The 19,156-nt window shown below is 41.0% G+C and overlaps 1 protein-coding gene and 1 long non-coding RNA gene across 2 annotated transcripts in view; one reads left to right on the forward strand and one right to left on the reverse strand.

Moving 5' to 3' along the window:
• Kat2b (lysine acetyltransferase 2B) overlaps positions 1 to 15,144 on the reverse strand; it is an 88,255-nt gene extending 73,111 nt beyond the window's left edge. The window contains exons 1-2 of the mRNA XM_015494358.2: positions 15,126 to 15,144; positions 389 to 515 (exon numbers count right to left, since the gene is read on the reverse strand). The gene's annotated coding sequence lies outside the window, so the exon portion shown is untranslated. The remainder of the gene's footprint in view (positions 1 to 388; positions 516 to 15,125) is intronic.
• Positions 6,670 to 8,635, forward strand: LOC125616240. Its single transcript, XR_007346846.1, has 2 exons — positions 6,670 to 7,118; positions 7,962 to 8,635. It is a non-coding gene; the product is annotated as an uncharacterized LOC125616240 (long non-coding RNA).
• Positions 15,145 to 19,156: the final 4,012 nt, after the last annotated feature.

The raw sequence follows: 19,156 nt of genomic DNA on the forward strand, positions 1-19,156 counted from the left end.
AAGTTCAGAGATTCAGAAAATAACAACAAATAACCAGTTAGTTGAGGTTTCCATCCTAGGCTCAAAGACCCTCAGGCCCCTCCATCAGAACGAATCAGGACATGTTACACATTATTTATTCTAAATAGCTCAGTTGCTGTGTTTCATGTTATCTGGCAATCCTTCAGTCCAACTCAGCTCATGCTGAAAGGGGAAAAGAGACAAATAATGAATCGATGCCAACAGTGAGTGCATGGACTGTCTCTCCCACGAAACCAACTCAGGAAACTAGAGAGACTCTTTTGTGGTTGGCCTCATATAGAAGTAAACAGCATTCAAGTTGGGTTAATCCACAGAATTCATTAAAAGTTAGGAACAGTCAGGCAACCTAGAAGATTTTGGAACTCACCTAGGGCATGGCTACAACTCCGGCAGGATTCCGTGAGACTGACAATGATCTGCTGCAGATCGGCTCTGGGGGGAGTGGGAGAGGGGTTGGGGTTTTTCCAGCCATTACATTTACAGGATTCCTCGGCCTAGAAGAAAAAGAAAGAGAGAAACAAAAATTCCGTCACAGGCGCCATGGACTGATTTTTTTTTTTTTCCATGAGAACAATGCACACTGGTTATATGACAACTACCCTCTCACACAACTCACCCTCAACTTTGTCATTTTATACCTAGGCAAGAGAAACAAACTCATAAAAAAGGCAAAGGGAGTATTTGCTTTGGGCATTCTGGGTTTTGTTTTGTTTTGTTGCTGGCTGGAATCTCCATGCTGCAGCTCAGACAGCTGACCCACACACTGGGCCACCCTTGCCTTGGTGAGTGTCCCTAGAGGGGTCAGTTCCAAGAGAATCCTTCACTAAAGTTTTATAAAACAGGGCTGGACTAGGGACGTAGCTCACTGGTAGAGCAGTTGCCTGGCATGTGTGAGGTCCTGGGTTCATTCTCTAGCACCTCAAAAGAAAAAAAGAAAAAAAAAAAAAACTAACCAAAATAACAAGCCACCCTCCTCAGATAACAATAAACACAGCAAGGACCTGAGCAAGACTCAGCTTTGCCAGCTCCAAGGCTCCTGCTCCAAACTGACCCCACAGACCAGAAGAGAAACCCACAGACCTACAGAAGTTGTAATCCCAGTGAGATGCGATGGGGTACACCTAGCTGAAGCCCCACGCACCCCAAACCTTTTACGGGCTCCCAGGTGTGGAAATGGAGAGGACATCATGTAGTCATGTAGCCTGAGGTTTCTACCTATGTGTACTTCCCAGAGTTCCTGTACTAGAACATGATATTATTTCAGTAATACTTGATAGAAATCTTTAACTTTGTCCACATACTTTTCATACTTCTCTCTCTTTGTAAAAAGAAAATAATAATAATAATAATAAAACATTTCTGTGGCGGGAAAACAGAAAATAAATTGTTCAAATAAGGAAACACCCATGGATTCATTCTAGGGCAAAGCCTTCAAAGTGTAGGTAGCCACTAAGCCATATGTGCCTACTGAACACTTGAAATGTGTCTAGTCCAAATTGAAATGTACTGTAGATCTCACTACTTCTGAAGAGTGGTGCTGAAAGAAAAATGTGAACCATTTATTCCAGTACTGGGAATTGAACCCAGGGACACTATACCACTGCTATATCCCAGCCTTTTATATATATTTGTATGTATGTATTTATATATGTACCAGGGATTGAACTCGGGGCACTTTACCACTGAGTTACATTCCCAGCCCTTTTTTTTTTTTTTTTTTTTTTTTTTTTTCCACTTTTTGAGACAGGGTCTTGCTAAATTGCTTAGGGCCTCACTAAATTGCTGAGGCTAGCCTTGAATTGTGATCCTCCTGCCTCAACCTCCCAAATAGCTGGGATTACAGATGTGTGCCATCAGGCCCAGCTTATTTTTATTTTAAGATACAGGCTCACTAGTGGCCCAGGCTGGCCTTGAATTTATAATCCTCTTGCCTTAGTCTTTCTACTCCAGAGTAGCTGAGAAACTAAGATAACAGGCATGTACCACGACACCTAGATATTAATTTTCATATTGATTGCACATTGAAATGGTACTATTTTAGACATACAGGATTAAATAAAAAAGATCATTAAAGATAATTTAACCTTTTATTTTTTCTTTTTACCTTTTTAAATGTCATTTCCAGAACACTTGAAATTTCACATGTCACATTCACATTCTACTGTACTATTCTATGAAACAATGTGTACAGATATTTTTGATTGGTCTTTGGGTTCAATCTTTGGTTCTCTCAGAGGTTTTTGCTCTCCACGTTGTTCCCTCGCCCTCACCCCAGGTACCAGGTGGCTGAAGTTAATAAAAAATCTAATTTTTAGAAATTTTCTAAGTGACAGCTGCCTTGATCTTACCCACAGTGTCTGAAGTGTGTGTGGTACAGGAGAACAGGGAGAGAAGGAATTAGTTACTGGCAAGGTAAGAGGGGTCAATGTAGAAGATGAAAAGTTTGTTTTGAAATGTGGAAAGAAAAATCTGCCTTGAATATGAATTATTTACAGTAGGCCCAGTGGACCTTGTGAAATCAGCAAATACAACTTGACCTCTTCTTCCATTTTAACATGATGAGAATGAATATGGCACAGCCAGAAGGACTTTATGTCAGCAAGCCCCATAATTACAGACCCAGTGAATACCAAGTGCCCCTCTTTTGGCAGGGCATCAAGAAGGATCCAACTCTTATCCCTACTGCTATTTTACCAAGCTTAGCTCAGACTTGAAATTCTCTGCAATAAGCCACAAACCCCTTCAGAGATTATAAAGGTCCCAGAGTCAAGGGTCTTGGGGGAACATTCATGTGAGAACTTCAAGAGAAGGGAAGGTTTGCCAGGCATGGTGGTACACATCCGTAATCTGAGCTATTTGGGAATCTGAGGCAGGAGGATCACAAGTTCAAGACCAGCCTAGGCAAATTAGTGAGACCCTGTCTCAAAATAAAAAATAAAAAGGGACCGGGGGGAAAGGCTGGGGTTGTGGCTCAGTGGTAGAGCACGTGACTAGTATGTGTGAGTCACTGGATTCGATCCTCAACACCACATATAAATAAACAAATAAAATAAAGGTCCATCAACATTTAAAATACAATTTTTTTAAAAAAAGACTGGGGATGCACCTCCATGGTAGAGCAAACCTGGGTTCAATGCCCAGCATAGGGGAAGTGAGTGCAGAATATGCCACTTTGGTATAAAGGTTATACATAACAAAAAATAACTCTCTGCCTTCCCCCTATTTCCCCACCAGCAGGACATAAATAGGAAGGACAGGAAGTTAATCAGACAATTCTTATCAGCCCAGAGATGGCACCAGAGGAATCTGCACAATAAACCTTACTAAAACCAGCCCTCATTCACCCTTAGTTTCTCCATGTTGCCTACATGACCTAACTGAATTTCTGCCCCACTGAGTCTTGCTTATCTTTTTTTTTTTTTTCCGGGTATTCAGGAGAGAACTCAGGGGCACTCGACCCCTGATTCACATCCTCAACACTATTTTGTATTTTATTTAGAGACAGGGTCATCTCACAGAATTGCTTAGGCACCTTGCTTTTGCTGAGGCTGGCTTGACCTCGTGATCCTCCTGCCTCAGCCTCCCGAGCCAATAGGATTACAGGCATGTGCCAGGGCACCTTTTTCTTTTTTAAATTTTTTTTTAGTTGTAGATAAACACAATACCTTTATTTTATGTTTATTTTTATGTGGTGCCAGGGATTGAACCTAGTGCCTCACGCAAGCACTCTACCACTGAGCCACAACCCCAGTCCTCTTGCTTATCTTTGAGGACAGAATGGCTGATGCCCCTCTTCAGGTAGGCTAGCTAAAACCAATTGGATCTAAGATGGTTGCCAGAGCAACTGTCAGCCTCTAACTTCATTCCAATCCCATCGGCCTGCTAGACGGTACACCTCCCAGCACCATGACAGTTGATAACTGTCTTGAGAACAACCAATGAAAACCATGAAAGGAGCAAAAAGGAGGTGGCACTCAAATTCTCAGAAAATACACGACTATTCCTCCCCTTTATTAACATATCCCTCCCCCTCATTTCTTTTAACCTACACCTATAACCTCCCAGACCCCCAGGGTCAAGATGCTGACTTAGTTAACTCTTTGGCCAAGAATAAACCTTCATTGGTTCCACAATCCGAAGAGGGAACAAGGACCCAATTGTGAGGTCAAAAATTGGTAACATGCCAGGTGCGATGGTGCAGGCCGGTAATCCCAGGAGCTCAAGAGGCTGAGGCAGAAGGATCACCAGTTCAAGGCTAGCCTGGGCAACTTCATGAGACCCTAAGCAACTTAGCAAGACCCTGTCTAAAAATAGAAAATAAAAAGGGTACCAGGTTCAACCCCCATTACCAAATAGAAAAGAAAAAGATAGAAAGAAAAGTAATGACAAAATAGTTCCCCAAAAGTAGTTAAGTATGGCTGGTCAAATCTAGAAGGAATGGAAATACAGTACTTGCCAAAAACCTTCAGGTTTGAATAACTACATTTCTAGCCAAAGAACCATGATGTGTTACTGATTCATTCCACAATATTTATTGAAGGCCTACTATGTACCAGGCGCTTTTGCTAGATGGTGTGAGAAATAGAAAGTTCAGTTGTCTATTTTCAGAACACAATATTTACCCTAAATTGGGATATTAAGATCCAATCGTAGCCATTTTAACTGTAGCCCTTCCCTTTGACCATCCAATTTTAAAATTTACCAATTGAGTAGATCGTAACACCAAGCTCCTCCTATCAGAGCAAGGGGCAATGCTGCGTTTGGCATTAAAACAGGCAGACTGCCCACCCAATGTGTTTGTTTGCCAGGTACAGAAAAGTTTGCCTTGCAGAGCTATTTCCAAGCACGTGTTTGATTCCTTAGAGCATCCCCCAGTATTTCTAACAATGGGAAACTAAGAACCTTTTCTCATGGCACTTATATTGGGGGTGGTGGAGGATGGAGCAAGAAAAATAAATAAATGATAGTGTATTAGAAAATGATAGTGCTCGTGGTAAATCACCCTTGGATTCAATCCCCAATATGGGGGTAGGGGGTGGGGTTCCAGTAAAAGATGAAACAGCCAGGCAAAGATAAAAGATTATCTGGCTTGCTCAACAAAGAGCAAAGGCCAGGGAGGCTGGAGCACTGTAAGGTACAGAGTTGCAGATAGTAAGATAATGGGGTGGGAGGAATCCTGTGAGTCGCCTAGGCTAGGTTACTGGATCTACCCTCTCCGTCTCAGACAGGATCCACAAGGGCTTGAACTGGGGAAGGAGGAGAACTGGAGGACATGAACAGGGTGTCTCCAAAATCCCTTCCTTCCTTCCTTTGCTTTTTTCTACAGTCACAGAGGTAAGCATCACCACTTTCTTCTATGATAGTAGTCACTGAGGTTTAAAAAAGAAGGAAAAAAAAATCTATTTCCTTTGGGTAACTAATTAACATGATGAAATCATCCTATTTTTTCTTTGAACTTCCAGACCAGAAACAACTATACATTTGTTTACACAGGGAAGCACACAACAGGATGAATACAACCCCAAATTTATAAATCTCTCTGATACTGAGATGAAAAGCACCACCGATACCTTAACCAAGGTCTCAAGAGAACACTGGATTCCCCTACAATACTCACAAAGACTGAACAAGTGAACTAGTCAAGGTTCATTACTGATTAAGATGCAAGATTTCTGCTTTAGGATTAGGGGTCAGGTGGGTAATAATCGAAAGTTCAAAACTCCCAGGAATCAGGGGATTTCTTTCCTCATTCACCTAGGTAACCACTTTCATTTGTGACAAGCACAGTGGATTTTTGCATCTGGGCACATTAGCAACCGCAGTCTAAGTTGTTTTCCATGGTGGGTTATTTAAGGCAGGGAGTAAAACTGGCAGGAAATATGTATGGACCAGAATAAAAATCAACCATAGCTAACATTTGTAATTCCACTTACAGAAGTGGAGAGAAAAATCCTTATCACACAACCACATTTAAGAATTCAAGGATACAGCTGAGTGCAAGACTGGTAATCGCAGCTACTTGGGAAGCTGAGGCAGGAGGATCACAAGTTCCAGGCCAGCCTCAGCAACTTAATGAGGTACAGTTTCAAAAATAAAAGGGCTGGGGATAAAGTTCAGTGGTAAAGCTTCCCTTAGTTCAATCCCCAGTACCAAAGGAGGAAAAAAAACTGAAGGATTCACAACTGTTCTCCCTGTGGGGTTGTTTATAAAGGACCTCCTCCTTACTGAAATTCAAACTAACAATAAGCCTTTAAATCTTGGAGAAGACAATACTGACTTTTAGAGATACAGATCATAACTTCATTATTGCAACAGACTTAGTACAACCAGCCCAAGAAAGAAAAATTTAAGCCCCTTCTTGTTTTAACATGACAGAGAATAATAGCCATGATCATTGGGGGGATCCTAAATGGGTGAGTCACAAATCTCATGGCAGGGAGATTTAGAATAATTTAAAAGCTTATATTTCTCCTCCTCAGTATAAAATTAAAATCCAAAATTTTTTTTTAAGTTTTTTTTTTTATTTGCAGAGAATACCTTTATTTGATTTATTTACTTTTTATGTGGTGCTGAGGATTGAACCCAGTGCCTCACACGTGTGAGGCAAGTGCTCTACCACTGAGCCACAATCCCAGCCCCTAAAATCCAAAATTTTAACCACACTTCTTTAAGTTACTGTAACAGAATGTTTAATGAATTCTACCACATAATAAACACAGACACTTAGAAATGGAACTGAATTCCTGGGTTCCATCCCCAGAACTGGGTGGGGCAAGGGGAAAAATGGGTAGGGGATCTCAATAAAGGTCTTTTCTTGCAAAACTGGCTAATTTGCTTTCCACATTGAATCTTTGGATTTCCAGTAATTCTTACAAAATTTTATTTCTTTTGTTCAGAATGACTGAGACTTTTTCAAAAAAAAAAAAGAAAAGAAAAAAGAAAATTCCAACAACAAATGAGGACAAAGAGAGGGAGAAAACATGGGGCAAAAGACTGAGAATTGTAACCCTCTGTCAGCCCCACAGCACTCCCCAATTGTGCTCTCCAGTGTACAGCAGCCAGGAGTACTTGCAAGTGTCAGTCCAAATTGAGATGCTGTAAGTATAAAATACACACTGGATTTTAAGGATCTAAATGCAAAACAAAAAATATTAAAATATCTCATTAAAATTCTTTTGGGGACTGGGGTTGTGGCTCAGCGGTTGAGTGCCCCTGAGTTCGATACCCAGTACCAAGAAAAAAAGGAATTCTTTTGGAGGGGCTGGGATTGTAGCTCAGTAGTAGAGTGCTTGCCTAGCATGTGTGAGGTGTACTGGGTTAATCCTCAGCACCACATAAAGGTGATATTTCTACTACAACTAAAAAATATATAAAAATTAAAAATAATAAAATTCTTTTTGAGAAAGGCTCTAAGCAACTCAGTGAGACCCCGTCTCTAAAATAAAAGGGCTGGGGATGTGGCTCAGTGATTGAGTGCCCCTGAATTCAGTCCCCAGTACCAAAAAGAATTCTTTCTATCTAGTGTGGTGGTGCACACCTGTAAATGCAGCAACCCGGGAGGCTGAGGCAGGAGGATGGCAAGTTTGAGGAAAGTCTAGACAACTTACTAAGACTCTGTCTCAAAGTAAAAAATAAAAGAAAAATAAGTAGGACTGGGGGATGTAGCTCAATGCTAAAGTATCCCTGAGTTCAATCTCCAGTACTACAAAAAAAAAAAAAAAATTAATAAAAATTCCTTTATGTTGATTACTACTATAATGATAATATTTGAGTATTCGATAAAATAAAACATTAAAATTAACCAACTTTAATTAGTATTAGGTATTAATCAAATTTAAATTTGGGCTGTTCTCTTTTCTTTTTTTTTTCTTTTTTTTTATTTTTTGGTAGTTGTGTCCTGGCTTAATTTATATTTTGTTTATTTGTTTTCCATTTTGCAGAGCTGGACATCAACCCAGGACCTCACAATGCTAGGCGAGTGCTCTGCCCCTGAACCACACCACGGTCCCTTCTTACTTATGTAACCTGGACAGTGGGTTGAGCAGCATCCGTCAAAATTCATACACCTGTCACAGAGACACAAACAGGGAAGAAAGCAAAGACGGAAGCAGAGATTCAAGTGACGCACTACCAGCCAGAGAATGCCAAGGACTTCCAAGAGATGCCAGATGCTGAGAAGAGGCCAGGAAGGATTTTCCCCCAGAGCCTTCAGAAGGAGCAGGGCACTGAGGATACTTACATGTCTGACTTCTGGCCTCCAAAGCAGTGAACAAAGAAACTGTGGTTTTAAACTACCGATTTTATGGTAATTTGTTATGGTAGCCCTAACAAGCTAACACATGGGCTACTAGAAAATATAAAATTACATGTGTGACTCACATTATAATTCTATCAGATATGACTGTACTAGAATTTAAAGGGAATCCACTCCCACACCCCAAGCCTTCACTATGGGCCCTAACAGTTTAGGCACACAGTAGTAGTTTCAATTCCTAAGTGGTTAAGTATATACCCCACTGAGATATCTGGGACTCCCTTGAGTTTTGTTCAGGAATTTTTTTTTTTTTTTTTTTTTTTTTGTGCAGGGGAGTTGGATATGAAAAGTATGTACTTCCTACATATATGCATGTACCACCAACACCTAGCAACCCAAATACACAAAATTTTTAATATGTGTGGGACTTACCTGATTTGCTAAAAAGAGTAAATAAGTCTTTTAAAAAACATTCAAGGGGCTGGGGCTGGAGCTCAGCGGTGGAGTGCTCGCCTAGCACATGCGAGGCCCTGGGTTCGATCCTTGGCACCACATAAAAATAAATAAGTAAAATAAAGGTATTGTGTCCAACTACAACTAAAAAAAGTAAATATTTAAAAAAAAAAAAAAACAAAAAAACATTCAATGCCATTCTCCTTGACTGCCAGCAAAGCATTTTCTGCCCAGCGTTCTGAGCTATTTCTACCATGCCCTCCATCTTGGCCGCCATCTGCCCTTTCCAAGTGCTCCAGCTTGACCACTGTTCTTTGAGATAACAGGTCTCCCTTCAAAACACCTTTCCCATCTCTCTCCTTAATTAAGCATGACAGCTGCTGTCTCAGGGCACTCCCAAGGGGGCAAGTCTTGCAGCTTTAAAAAAAGTACCAGCTGAAGGACAACCTTTCAGGGAGTAGGCTGCCAAGCCAATTACTGCAGCAGCTAGCAACCTGTGCACGAGGAGGGGAAGGCTGCCTGGATGACTTCATCTCCCCCAAGAGCAAGTCCGTGCAGATGTGGCACAACTAAGAAGGAAGAAAAGAATACAGCACCGCTTTCCACAGGCTAAGGATGAAAATGTTTTTGTCCCAATAGGGCCCAGGGTTAGAGGTCAAGAGAATGAAACAAGACTTTGTTATAGTAAGTAGAAGCTATGATGGATGATAAGGAGGAAACGAAACTGGATAAACAAGTGGTCACAACCCAGATTACAGATGATCAAGGGGACTCACAAGTTCACTCAGCGCTAATGCGTGAGACGGGTGTGAGGATAACTGGGTGACATCCAGGGGAACAGAAGATACACAGCCAGGCTGTCCAGCAGAATTCTGTCATGCCTAAAATATTGGTCACGATTGCTGGGCAGCGAAAGTCAATGACAGCAAAAGTCACACAACAAAAAACAAGCTGATGGAGTAAAACTGTGAATCCAACTTTTAGTAACACTTACCCTAAGAAAAGTATTCATATAAGTATTCTTATCATACGGTCTATGAGAAAGGCATTAATTATTGCCACTATTCAGAGAAAAAGCTGAGGCTGTGACTTGCTTGAGATTACTCAGTCCACCCTGCAGAAGCACAGAGCATGTACAGGCAGATAAGTGACCCTGCTATGAGTGGAGAGGTCCTCACTCCATCCCCTATCTCTTGGCTCCAAGTTGAACAAAAAGCATAATATTAGTTTAAAAGTCAAGAACCAGAGCTGGGGTTGTAGGTCAGTGGTAGAGCACTTGTCTAGCATTTGTGAGGTACTGGGTCTGATTCTCAGCACCACATATAAATAAATAAAATAAAAGGTCCATCAACAACTAAAAAATATTAAAAAACAAACAAACAACAACAAAAAAAGTCAAGGGCTAGGTTTGTAGCTCAGAGGTAGAGCGCTTGCTTTGCATGTGTGAGGCACCGGGTTCGATCCTCTGCATCACATAAAAATAAAGATATGTGACCATCTACAACTAAAAAAAACTTTTTAAAGTCAAGAACCAAACCCATAATTTCATATCCAGATAGCTATAATCAGATAGCTATGATCAAAGGGCAGACGACACCAGGCACAGTAGCATACATATATAATACCAGCTACTCAGGAGGCCCAAGCAAGGGCATCACCAAGTTTGAAGCCAGACTTAAACTGTTTCAAGATTTAAAAAAATAAAAAGGGCTGGGAATGTAGCTGAGTGGTACAGCACTTCCCTAGTTTGTGCAAGGCCTTGGGTTCAATCCCCAGTTCTGGGGAAAAAATTTTAATTAAAAATAAATTTTTTATTTTTAGACAAGGTTTACTAAGTCCCCTAGGCTGGTCTTGGAACTTTTGATTCTCCTGCCTTAGCCTCCCCAATTGCTGGTATTACATGAGTACAATACCATACCCAGCCAAAAATAAATTTTTCTCAATGCTGAGGACACAGCTCAGTGGTAGAGTGCTTGCCTAATATGCACACAGTCCTGAGTTTAATCCCCAATACCACCCAAAAAAAAAAAAAAAAAAGGAAAAGGGTAGATGGTAACAAATCATCAAAGATGTAGAAAATGAGAGTCTGTAAAATTGTTGGTGCAGGTATAAATGATAAAGCCACATTGGAAAACTTCTTTAAAAGTTAAACATAGGACTGCGAATGTAGGCACCTGGGCTCAATCCTCAGTACTGGGGGAAAAAATTCAAAACACAGCCAATGAAATCTGATAAAGAGCCTCAAAATAGGGGCTGGGGTTGTGGCTCTGGGGTGGAATGCTCGCCTGGCATTCATTCGTGAGGCTCTGGGTTCAATCCTCAGAACCACATAAATGTAAAATAAAGATAATGTGTCCACCTAAAACGAGAAAATAAATATTTTTTTTAAAAGAGCCCCAAAATAAACACTCATATATGTGGTCAGGTGATTTTGACAAGGGTGCCATGACCAATCAATGGAGAAAGAACCGTCTTTTCAACAAAGAGAGCTGGGTAAAACTGGATAACAATATGTAAAAGAATGATCCATTAACTCAAAATGGATCAAACTCCATGACACAAGACTGCCAACTTCAACTGTCTTAGAACACAGGCGAAAGCTTTATGTCATTGGATTTGACAATAATGTCCTGGATATGACACAAAATGCTGAAATGAAACAGACAATATGGAATTAATCAAAAATTTAAAACTCTGTGCCTCAAAGGACACAATCAACAGAGTGGACAGACATCCCACAGAAGGGAAGAAAATATCTACAAATGACATATTTGCAAGGAGTTAACGTCCAGAATATATAAAGAATTCAACAACCAAAACAAATAACCCACCAGGCATGGTGGCACACACCTGTAATCCCAGAGACTCAGGAGACTGAGACAGAAGGATCATGGGTTCAAAGCCAGCCTCAGCAAAAGCAAGGCCCTAAGCAACTCAGTGAGACCCTGTCTCTTAATAAAATACAACATAGGGCTAGGGATTGGCTCAGTGATTGCGTCCCCCTGAATTAAATCTCCAGTACTTAAAAAAAAAAAAAGCCAATTAAAACACAGGCAAAGGACTTGAATAGAAATTTCTCCAAAGATATACAAACAGCCAATAAATACATGAAAAGATGCTCATCAATAAACATTATGGAAACCTAAGTGTATAATAAGAGTCAGGCAGTCATGGTGACACACACCTGTAATCCCAACAACTCAGGAGGCTGAGGCAGGAGTACACCCTTGGGTTCAATCCCCAGTATCACCAAAAAAAAAAAAGTTAAGGGCTGGGGTTGTGGCTCAGTGGTAGAGCACTTGCCTAACATGTGTGAGGCAGTGGGTTTGATTCTCAGCACCACATATAAATAAATGAATAAAGTAATAGTCCATCAACATCTAAAAAAATATTTTTAAAAAAGGTTAAATTTTTCCAAGCATGACCCAGCAAATCCACTCCTAGGTGTCCACACAAGAGAAATGAAAACATCCACACCAAAGACAGATATTAGCAACATTATTCATAACCACCACCAAGTGGAAAAAAACCAAATGCCCATCAATTGCTTGATGCATGAACAAAAATGTTATTTATCCATAAATGGAATATTACTTGGCAATAATAAAGAATGAAGTGCTTAAAAAAAAAAAAAGAATGAAGTGCTAATGCACGCTAGAACTTGCATGAACCTCAAACACATTATACTCAGCATAATATGCCAGTCAAAAAGAGAGCACTTATTGCAGGCCCCAGTGGCACAGGCCTGTAATTCCCAGCCACTCAGAAGATTGAAACAGGAAGATTACAAGTTCAAGATAGCCTAGGCAATTGCTGAAGACCCAGTCTCAAAATAAAAATGACTGGGGGATGTTGCTTAATGGTAGAGTCCTTGTCTATAATGATTAAGGTCCTGGGTTCAATTTCCAATATCAAGTTTAAAAAAAAAAAAAGACCATATACTGTATAATAATCCCATTTATATGGATAGCCCAAAAAGGCAAATTTATATAGACAGAAAGTAGAGTCACCTGGAACTGAAGGAGGAATAGTGTTAACTGCAAATGGACACAATGATCTTTTTGAGTTGATAGAAACCTAAAAGGAGATTACAGTGATGGTTATACAACTTAACTTCCTAAAAAGTACTGATGTTTGCATTTAAAACCAGAGAATTTTATGATATTTAAATCATACAGACCTCAATGAAATTGCTTAAAAAAAAAAAAAAAAAAACACAAGAACTGCTAATTTTAGCAGATAAAGGAAGAAGGCAACTGTTGGGGCAAAATCCTGCATTAAGGCACCTTCACAGCTGTCCTTTCTGTTTCAGCTAAGACTCTGAAGAAAGTCGCAGAAAACCAGCCAAGGTCACCAAGCCCTTCTGACTCATTCTTTTAGGCAACCGAGAGTAAACTTGGCACATTATAATACTGAACCAATCATGCCCATAAGTGTTGGTGTCCACCATCTTCCCTTCTTGATCATCTAACTCTATACCCTTGAGCTGAGCCTTCCCCAAAATGTGCCCACATCTCTCCTTCTTTAACTATGACCTTAACCAGAGCAAGCTCGGGAATGTGTGTCTTAAAACTGAGTATGCTCATTCATGTGCCTGCCCCCAGTGAGCTTTCCTGATTGAATATGTATAAGCTTCCAAAATAAAATCTCCTTGCTTCCTTTCCTTGAAGAGGGCACTGCTTTGGAAATAACTCCAGTGCTCTCCTTACCTGCTGCAGGCAACAAATCTTTCTCCATTCTTTTTTCTTTAGGTTCTGCTACTTGGCTTTCTACTCATGGAGATGAGTATCCATCACATTTGGCTACACTAGGGACAAATTACCACTTCAAAGATGGGATTTAGCCCACAGGAGGTGCATGCTTGTAATTCCAGAAACTGCAGAGGCTGAGGCAGGAGCACCATAAATTCCTGGGCAACTTACTCAAAGTGCAAAATGAAAAGGGCTGGAAATGCAGCTCAATGATACAGTGACCCTGGATTCAGTCCCCAGTACCACACAAACAAAAGAAAGGGGCTGTGGTTACAGCTCAGTGGTAGAGCACTTGCCTAGCATGTGTGAGGCACTGGGTTGGATCCTCAGCACCACGTAAAAATAAACAAATAAAGGCATTCTGTCCATCTACAACTACCAAAAAAAAATTTTTTTTAACTAACTAATAAAATGAAGGTATTGTGTCCATCTACAACTAAAATAAATAAATTTAAAATGTTTTTTTTTTAAAACAAGAAAAACAAAAGGAAAAAGGGGATCAGGTGTTTTGCAAAGATTCCCCAAAATACATTCCAGAATTGAGGATTATTTTCTCTGCATAAATTAAGGAAACTTAATAAGCTACAATGGGATGGGGAGCAGGGGCATGGAGGTCTTCTCATGCAAAACCCAGTCCTTTGCTGATCTAAAGGAGCAAAAGAAGCTAGTCTCTAGGTGGCTGCACCTCCACTGTGTGAATTTGTCTGGGCAAAAGAGAAACAGCAAATGACAGGAATAAGTGAGTCATTAAGTAGGTTGCCCTGTTTTTAACATTAGTGGAGAGTTCGAAACAATTAAAACTTGCTAATTATAAAGACCAGTATCTCTAGTGTTCATTTTGGTCTCCTACCAAACGCCTTTGGCTTGCTGACATACAACTTTCTGGTCTTTTCATCATTCAAGCCAAATGGGAACATTTGGCTTGAATTTCTGGATAATGAATCTGGTTCCATTCCTGGAATTGCAGAATAAAATGGAAGATACAGCCTCAAGAGAGTGAGGGAGGGGAGAAAAAGCCCCTAGAAAAGAAATGGTTAAAAAGAGGGTGAGGCTGCGGATGGGTGGGTTACAACCTCATGAATTGGGGTGAGTGGGTTTCCTACCTCGTGAATGGTTTGAACTTTCACCTTAACTGTTTACAAGTGTTATTATTATTATTGTGGGGGAGAGTGCTGGGGATTAAACCCAGAGGCACTTTACCTCTGAGCTATATATATCCCCAGCCCTTTTTTTTTTTTTTTTTTTTTTTNAAATATGGCTTTATCTGGCACCAGTGGTGCAGATGTCCACATTTGTAACAATTCTATGAGCTATTAACCTAGGACTTGAGTACTTTATTGTATGCATAATAAACTTGAAAGTTTTTTTTTTTTTTTTTAATTCTGAGACAGGGTCTTGCTACACTGCTGACATTAGTCTTGAACTTTCACTCCTGTCTCAGCCTCCCCAGCAGCTGGGATTACAGGCATGCACCACCACCCCCACCTCTACAAGTATTTTGAAAATGATCTTTTAATCCTATTTTAAAGCAACAATATTTTAAGTGAATTGTATGTAGCTGCAAATGAAGCAAAAATCTTGTTGGAAGTGAGTAGCTTAAAATAGTACTGATGTGATTTGGAACAGAGCTCAAATACAGGAATTACCTGGAGGTCTAGTCACAATGCAGATTCAGATTCCCTCAGTCTGGGGTAGAATCTGAGATCCTGTGTTTCTAAAATGGTTTCTTGATGAAAAGCCACTTCTTGGAGAAGCAAAGATCTAAAAGGATACAAATGGTTTGATGGATGCAACATGTCTCTCCCTTTAGGATTAATTTAAGCTTTTCATATGCAAATTAAGTTTAAATGGCTAAGTGATCCTTTCTGAGACATAAACTCATTTTTCTACAGTGTGACAATCTTTCCAGTTCACACTATGGTAGGTAGAAGACCAACAAACACCATAAAACTATGACTTAAAACAGATTTTACAAATCTGAGGACTGGTGCGGCGGTGCAGGCCTGTAATCTCAGCAACTCAGGAGGCTGAGTCCAGAAAATAGCAAGTTCAAAGCCAGCCTCAGCAATTTCGAGGCACTAAGCAATTCAGTGAGACCCTGTCTCTAAATGAAATACAAAAATAGGGCTGGGGATGTGGTTCAGTGGTCAAGTGCCCCTGAGTTCAATCCCCGATACCAAAAAATAAAATGAAATAAATCTGGGGACTGGGTGGAGAATGTAGCTCAGTGGCAGAGCGCTTGTCAAGCATAAACCAACCAAGTCCTGGTTCAATCCCAGTGCTGCAATAAATAAATAAATAATCTGGGGACTTGCCTGGTGCAGTGATGCATGCCCACAGTACCAGCAATTTGAGAAGCTGAGGCAGGAGGATCAAAACATGGAGGCCAGCCTTGGCAACTGAGTGAGACCCTGTCTCAAAATTTAAAAATGAAAGTGGTTGAGGATGTAGCTTAGTGGTAGAACAACCCTGGGTTCAATCCTTACTAACATGGGGAAAACTGGGGGGACTTGTGATCCTAGTTAAAAGAACAGAGTGTAGGGGAGAGGGGGTCCCCAGGGGAGCAATGTTGCCTGGAATTGATATCAGAAACACAAGAGGAAGGAAGGAAAACAATCACCAGTGAGCTAATTCACTAGCAGTAGCATCTCTGAAGACCTTAATTAATAGTGTCATTTTGATCTGAAAAGCCACAGAGAACCACAAAAACAAATATGAGGAATGTGTTCAAGGATCCAGGAGAATGGAAATCATATAATGAGAAAATGACCCAGCCCTGGTCATTCAAATGATTTTCATTCATGCTCTCCTAGCTTATTCCAATATCAAATCAAGAGAAAAATCTTTATTACATCTGGAAGTTCTTTGGCCTGTGCTGAAGCTGAATAAGAAACTACCTTCCTTGTGCTAAATAATTAGGTCTGGGGCTATGGGTGTAGCTCAGTGGTGTAAAGGCTTACCTAGCAAGTGTGAGATCCTGGATTTGATCTCCAGTACTAGGAGGAAAAAGAAAAAAGAAGTCTGGTTGAATCAAAGGCCCAGAACCCTCAGGCAATATCTCAGGGGTTGGAATGACGCCAGTAGCTACGCCAGTAGCTACTGGTGGCCTGGGAGTTGGCCAGATACTTCATTGCGTGGGAGTCAGCTCTCCAGGACCAAACCCAACAAGTTCCTCTCCTGAAAGAGTCTAAGGAGATCCTGAGAGAAACCAGGGCCTATAAACTGGTGCCCTCAAGTTTATTTAGCACACACCATCTCAGACTATTTATCTTTGGAGATACCAAAGCAGTCAGCTCAGTCTTCAACACAGTGGAAAGATTTATCAAACTGCTCTGTTGGCATCAAGTTAATTCAACCAGCTGACTGACAGAATGTTTCACTCCTCAGCCTGTTGTTTTGGCACCAAGTCAAGTGGGATGAGCAAAATAATGCCTTACATGTTTGCTTCCTGGGACAGCTCATATTCTTGTGGTATCAGTCATTATCTGGGCTGATGACTCTCCAGTCCACCTAACCAGCCCAACCTGCAAAGCAGAACTTGCAGCCCACATTCCCAACTGCCTACCTCTGGCATCTCTGCCCAGAAAGTGCTTCACCAAGGCTTGCCCTCAACTCTAACACCCCCCTTCAACCACCCTGTACCCACTCCCTGGTATTACGCCTCCCCAGCTGCTGAGGCTCAACACAGGGGTATTCAATGCCTCACAAAAAGCCATCTGAGTCTTCCTTCAGAGTTTCAGATTTACACCTTCTTCATTCGCACCGCCAGGGAGGACCCTCCTTCAGGATCTATCTGCCAATTTGAAGAAACACTTCCTCTCCTCTCCCAATATTCCTACTCCCAACACTCCACTTGACACCCTCTCACATCACTCTATTCAAAATCTCACTTAATAGATAATGTGGAGGGGAAGGGAGGGGGTAGAAAAGATGGTGGAATGAGATGGACATCATTATCCTAAGTACATGTATGAAGACACGAATGGTGTGAATACACTTTGTATACAACCAGAGATATGAAAACTTGTGCTCTATATGTGTAATATGAATTGTAATGCATTCTGCTAACAAATTGGAATCAAAAATAAATAATTTTTTTTAAAAAAAGGAAAAAAAGTCAATAATGTGGAGCATTTGTGTTTGATTCTTTTCAAGGCAACTGCAGACTAAGTAATCTTCTTTTTCCCTCCCAGCAGTCTAGTAGGAAAAGTAATTCAATGCTTAGTGAAGGGGTGTGGCTTGCCTGAGTTCACCCAGCTGGCAAAGACCAAGGGACCAAGACCAACACCTAGAATCCCGTCTAGCACTCTTCAAATATAGTGTGCTTCCTCTTTCATTAAGTGCAAAGACACTTTAGGGGGCAGGAGGGATTGGGGATTGAACCCAGGGGTGCTTTACCACTGAGCTACATCCCCAGCCCTTTTCATTTTTTATTTTGAGACAGGGTCATGCTAACTTGCGTAGGGCCTTGCTAAGTTGCTGAGGCTGGCCTTGAACTTACAATTGCCTGCCTTTTGTAGGCACTAGAATTACACTGCACACAGCCATAAGAAAGGACTCTTGATTCACACTCATCTCAAACCTGCTTTTCCCATGGCCTTCCCCCACATGGGTAAGTGGAACTACCATCATTTCAGTTGATCTGGACAACCCTTCACACGTTATCCCTCATTTCTGTGTTTTCCTAATCCGGTAGTGCCACAACCAACTAGGTCTTGTTCCTTGGGCTGGGGATGTGGAGTAAGTAGTAATGCACTTGCCTAGCAATGCACGAGAGCCTGGGTTCCATTTCCAGAACTTGGGGGATAAGTAGAGTCTTGTTGCATCTACTCACATAATATGGCCCCTAAGTGATTACTTCTCACCCCCTCCACTGCTACTACCCTTCTCCAAGACACCATCAATACCTAGACTACCATAACTTCCTATTTTTCTACTTTCTCCCATACACTTTATTCTTCGGGGAGTAACCAGATGGTTTGTATTAAAATGCAAATCTGGAAGCTAGAGTTGGCAGCACAGAACTGTAATCCCAGCTATTTAGGGGGGGCTGAGGCAGGAGGGTCACAAGTTCAAGCCCAGCCTAGCCAACTTTGCAAGTCATTCACACAAAATTTTAAAACTTCAAAAAGTCCTGGGGGTGTAGCTCAGTGGTAGAGGCCTTGACTAGCAACATGTGAGCCACTGAGTCCAATCCCCAGTACCAGGGGTGAAAAAAATTTCTAATCTATATTTAAACTATGGGAAACAGCCCTGACATCCACTATAGGCAAAGAGATGAACAAATTATGGCGCTTTTGTACAACAGAATACTGCTCAGCAGTAAAAAGATGAATGCAACAACTCGGATGAATTTAAACAATAATCCACTGAATGAAAGAAGAGTATATATGCAAGTACCATTTATATGAAAACTAACCTACACTCATAGATCAGTGGTTTTCCTGAAGGAGAAGGGACCTGCATGCTCAGTGGTAAAGTGGCTGCCTGGCATGCATGAGGCCCGGGCTTCCATCCCCCAACAGAGGGAGAAAAAGCTGAACAGCAAGGAGCAGAAAATAGCTTATCTATTATAACAGAAATGTTCTACTTCTTGACACATATTTATCAAAACTGATTATACTGAAGATCTGGGCGTTTCACTGTGTGAAAATCATACTTCAGCAACCTGGTCTGC

This window comes from Marmota marmota, unplaced genomic scaffold (genome assembly GCF_001458135.2).
Source record: "Marmota marmota marmota unplaced genomic scaffold, marMar, whole genome shotgun sequence".
In the NCBI taxonomy this organism is placed as follows: Eukaryota; Metazoa; Chordata; class Mammalia; order Rodentia; family Sciuridae; genus Marmota; species Marmota marmota.